General features: G+C 50.1%; 1 long non-coding RNA gene across 1 annotated transcript; it reads right to left on the reverse strand.

The window, feature by feature from the left end:
• Positions 1 to 732: 732 nt before the first annotated feature.
• On the reverse strand, positions 733 to 5,073 carry LOC131745424 (uncharacterized). The gene is made up of 3 exons (XR_010837664.1): positions 4,976 to 5,073; positions 2,332 to 2,773; positions 733 to 1,842 (listed from the first exon to the last, which is right to left on the reverse strand). It is a non-coding gene; the product is annotated as an uncharacterized lncRNA (long non-coding RNA).
• Between the last annotated feature and the right edge of the window lie 198 nt (positions 5,074 to 5,271).

Here is a 5,271-nt window from a genome sequence, read left to right on the forward strand (position 1 = left end):
TAGCTCTTCAATGTTAGCCTCAGTTTGGGGCTTTGGTTACATTTGTTAGATGAGGCCAAGATGTAGAGAATCAGTGGGAAGTACCTTCAGATCTCCACCGTGTTGGGGCCCCTCACCGGGGGTTTCTCTGCCTTCGAATTCTGTCCCTAGTCTTGCCATGACTTGTACATTGTTAGGGTTTTTTTGTACGTGTTGACTTGTAAATCTTATTAAATTGGGTTCTTAAGCAGCTGTCTTCTGGCTTCCCTGCCTGTTGATCCAGCAAAGGCTTTTGAGCCCCTGCCCCTCCCAGAAGCCACAGTGACGAGTAAACTGAGTCCCTGCCCTGGAGGAGCCTCATACATTAATGCAGCCAGCATTTATCAAGCACCTACTGTAGCTGTGCCAGACCGTGCCCAGTCCACGTGATGGGGACACAGTGATGTGGAGGGACAAGGCCCCTCCCCTCACAGAGCTTACATTGTAGGAGCGGGAAGGTAGCAGTGATAAATCAGCAAAAAGCGAGTGTAGATAACTATAGTGCGGGCCTTCCCTGGTGGCGCGGTGGTTGAGAGTCTGCCTGCCGATGCGGGGGACGCGGGTTCGGGCCCCGCTCCGGGAAGATCCCACGTGCCGCGGAGCGGCTGGGCCCGTGAGCCATGGCCGCCGAGCCTGCGCGTCCGGAGCCTGCGCTCCGCAGCAGTGAGAGGCCCACAAACCGCAAAAAACAAAAACAAAAACAAACAAAAAACTATAGTGCGTATGCTTTTGGCCGTAATAACAGAGGAGTCAGCGTAGGTTTCAGCTCTCAGGACACGTGGTGGTGCCGGTGGCTCCCCGGTGAAGTCAAGGCCTGCCAGCGGTGGCCAGCGTCAGCAAGTCGGCTGCAGCAGCAGCAAGAATCCCCTCTTCTACTCGAGCACCCAAACCTTCGGAGGGTGCGGGGCAGACGGCAGCTCCCTCCCTTCCTTGCTCCCCTTTGTAAGAGTGGGGAAAGCTTGTAGCAGCGCCCAACAGAACGCCCCTCACGTCTCCTCGGCCAGAACTGTAGCCCGTGCTCTTTCTAAACGGATCCCTGGCAGTGGAAAGGGACGTGGCCGCCGCTGTCCTGGACCCTCAAGATTTGTCTCCAGGACCAAAGCATAAGTTGTGTTTCCCCAGTTCCAGGACTGGGGAGAACCAGTGTGTTCCCTCAAATTTGTTGTCACCCGATCACAACTGGAATCCCATTTGCCAGGAAAAGAAGAGGAAGCAGAGGTGGCCCCTGGGGAATCAGACCTTGTGTCCAGCACAAAGCGACAGGAGGCAAGTAGAGCAGGGGGCCAAGTCCGAGGGAGGGACGGAGTGGCAGACGCTGGGCGGTGGGTGGTGCGGGGCTGGGAGGCCACACTGAGGAGGCGGCGGAGGCTGCGACCCGCTTCCAGGCCACGGTGCGGCAAAGCACAGACTCTGCCACGGGAGCCGGGGGGGCTGTTCGAAGCTCCAGCTGCTGTGTGGAGGCCGTGGGCGGCCAGACGGGAAGCCTGGGGAGTGGCTGGAAGGCTCTCGGGGAAGATGGTGGCCTGGGCTGCAGTAGCAGTGAAGAGGCCAGAACAGACTCAGACTTGCTGATGGGTGACACGTCCCAGAGGGAGCTGGTGAGGAAAAGGACGGATCGAGGTTGGCATGGCAGGTTGGGGTCTGAGCAACTGAGTAGATGCTGTTAACTGAGGTGAGGGAGAGGGACACGTCAGAGGATTGATGGCTTAAAGGCATGATGGTGTCTATAACTGTGTGCCGCCTTCGGAGGGACTGGCTAGGGGAGCAGGGTAAACGGTGGTGTCAGGAGGCTTCACAGAAGGGCCAGGTTTCAGCTCAGTACATCTGAAAAGATGGGGAGGGAGGACAGAGGAGGAAGTTGAGTTTGAAGCAGGCATTGTGGCTGGGGAAGGGCTCTGGCATCAGATAAGCCAGAATTTACAGCCTGGCCCTTCTTCCTTCTTTGCCACCTTGTGCAAGTCATTTTCCCTGTTTGAGCCTCGGTTTTCTCATTCTGTACCTGGGATGGAAAACGCCTACCCCCATATATCTGTTGATGAGAAAAATGTAAATCGGATATTGGCAGGTGCCCCGTGCGACCTGAGCACGCGTGCTGTTGCTGCCACCATGTGGGTCCCACCCTCCAGAACAAGTGAGGCCCGATGACACTGGAAATGAAAGTCTCTGGCTTCGTGGTCGGGTGGTATATTAGTTATCTGTTGCTGCGTCACAAATTAAACTGAAACTTAACAGCTTTAAACAAATGGAAACGTTTACGATTGAGCTACTTAGAGGGGCAGGGAACCCAAACTGTTTGTGGTTATCCAAACTCACCCCCATCTTATCTGCGGTCACAATACAGTGGCAACCACAAGTGGGTGGTCCAGAAGAATCTCTGAAAGCAAGAAGAGCCGGGCAAAGGTTTCCTGTGAATTACCTCCCCCCAGCCAAACTCCACCCCCAGAAAACAGTGTTTCCTCAACCCCAGATTATCTGCATTTGTAATCATCTAGGGGTCCTGTAAAAAATGCATATTCTTGTACCCCACCACAGACTTTCCTCATCTGAATCATTGGAGGTAGGGGCCTGGAACTTAAATTTTTTAAAGAAGCTTTCTTAGAAGAATAGTTTTTAGGGCTTCCCTGGTGGCGCAGTGGTTGAGACTCCGCCTGCCGATGCAGGGGAAGCGGGTTCGTGCCCCGGTCCGGGAAGATCCCACGTGCCGCAGAGCGTCTGGGGCCGTGAGCCGTGGCCGCTGGGCCTAAGCGTCCGGAGCCTGCACAACAGTGAGAGGCCCGCGTATCGCAAATAAAAAAAAAAGAAGAAGAAGAATAGTTTTTAGATATGCATAAAAATTGGGAAGATGGTATAGAGAATTTCCATATACCCCACACTCAGTTTCCCCTATTATTATCTTACATTAGTATGGTACATTTGTTACAATTAATGAGCCAATATTGCTATATTATTATTAACTCAAGTCCATCCTTCATTCAGATTTCATTCGTTTTTACCTCATGTCCCTCTTCTGTGCCAGGATCCTCCCAGGACACCACATTACATTTAGTTGTCACATCTCCTTAGGCTTCTCACGGCTGTGACAGTTTCTCAGACTTTCCTTGTTTTTGATGACAGTTATGAGAAGTCTTGGCAGGTATTTTGGAGAATGTGCCTCAACTGGGGTTTGTCTTATGTTTCTCATGATCAGAGGGGGAGGAAGACCACCGAAGTGAAGTGCCACTGTCATCACATGTTATTAAGGGTACACAGTATCAGTGTGACTTGTCACTGTTGATGTTAACCTCCACCACCTGGCTGACAATGTCTGTCATGTCTCTACACTGTAAACTTAGTCCCCGCCCCCAATACTGTCATCTGTGGAAGGAAGTCACTGTACACAGTTCATGCGTAAGGTGTGAAGAGTCAGGCTTCAACTTGTTGAGGGCAGAATAGCCACGTAAATTATTTGGAATTATGCACGGAATATTTGTCTATTCTCCACCATTTATTTATTTGTTCAGTCATTCATTTATATCAGCATGGGCTCATGGAGATTTTATACACTGGGTTATTATCCAGTGCTACTTTGTTGCTCAAATTGTTCCAGCTCTGACTATTGGCAGCTCTTTCAGTTGGCTCTTGTGTCTCTTTGACATGCCCCGTGTGTGTGTGTGAGAGAGAGAGAGAGAGAAAGAGAAAGAGAGAGAGAGACAACGAGGTGGAGGCTGAGAGACTTCTGTTCTGGAACTACAAGATGCTCTAAGCGAATCCTCTATAATTTCCTGCCCAGTCCTAGAACCAGCCATTTATCCAAGGAGCCCTGGTTCCTTTTATTGGAGAACAGTATTAAAAACTAAGATCTGGGCACTAGGTGTGTTTGAACCTGAATTTTTAACACAGTCTCACCAGCTATTTCTTAATGAAACCAGAGTTAGAGAACCTCTGCTCTCAGTTTTGACTCCCGTCGCTCAAGTATCAGCATACCTCAGAGGTACTGCAGGTCCGGTTCCAGACCACAACAATAAGGCCAGTCATAGGTGTTTTGTTTGTTTCTTTCCCAGTGCACATAAGTTATGTTTACACTATACTATAGTCTATTCAGTGTGGAGTAGCATTATGTGTAAAAAAAAAAAAAAAGTACATATCTTAATTTTAAAATACTTTATTGCGGACTTCCCTGGTGGTGCAGTGATTAAGAATCCGCCTGACAATGCAGGGGACACAGGTTCGAGCCCTGGTCCAAGAAGCTCCCACATGCCATGGAGCAACTAAGCTCATGCGCCCCAACTACTGAGCCTGCGCTCTACAGCCCGCAAGCCACAAGTACTGAGCCCACGTGCCACAGCTACTGAAGCCCGCGAGCCTAGAGCCCATGCTCCGCAATAAGAGAAGCCACTGCAATGAGAAGCCCACGCACCGCAACAAAGAGTAGCCCCTACTCGCCACAACTAGAGAAAGCCCGCGCAGCAATGAAGACCCAGTGCAGCCAAAAAGAAATAAATAAAAGAAATAAGGGGAAAAAGTCTCCAAGTATTTGGAAACTAAATAACACTCTTCTAAATAACTCATGGGTCAAAGAAAAAAAATCAAAAATGAAATTATAAAAAAAAACTGCTAAAAAATGCTAACCATCATCTGAGCCTTTAGCCAGTCGTAACAGTAACATCAAAGATCACCGATCACAGGTCACCCTAACAAATACAGTAATAAAAAACTTTAAAGTATTGCAAGAATTACCAAAACGTGACAGTGAGACATTAAGTGAGCCGACGCTGTTTGGGAAATGGCGCAGCTTGGACAGACTTGCTCAACACAAGGTTACCACAAACCTTCAATTTGTAAAAACCGTAATTTCTGCGAAAGGCAAGAAAGCAAAGCACGATAAAATGATGTTCGCCTACTTCACTGGCCTTCCCAAACCAATTTCAGCACAGGTCGACAGAGGGCGCAGGAAAAGGGATACAATTTTCCGTCTTACCACTTGAGCCTTTCCAAGTGAAGGAGAACGTCAGGCGGTAAAGAGCGAAGGCGGGGACTAAACTCTGCGCAAGGGAACTGTCAAACCCAGGTGTGGATTGCCGTGTCTTCCGGCATGGAGCTGTCACGTGACGATCGATGGTCAGCTGACTACGGTCCAAATTCCGCCGGGAAGTGCAGACGGAGCCAAGGGCTGATGTTGATTGGTGGAGGAGGATCCAGACAGGTAGCACCTCAAGGCGGGTCCTTGGCGGTGAGGACTACGATTGGCTTGCGCGGAGTCACGTGGTCTGTCCC

The sequence above is a fragment of the Kogia breviceps genome, chromosome 18 (assembly GCF_026419965.1).
Source record: "Kogia breviceps isolate mKogBre1 chromosome 18, mKogBre1 haplotype 1, whole genome shotgun sequence".
Classification (NCBI taxonomy): Eukaryota; Metazoa; Chordata; class Mammalia; order Artiodactyla; family Physeteridae; genus Kogia; species Kogia breviceps.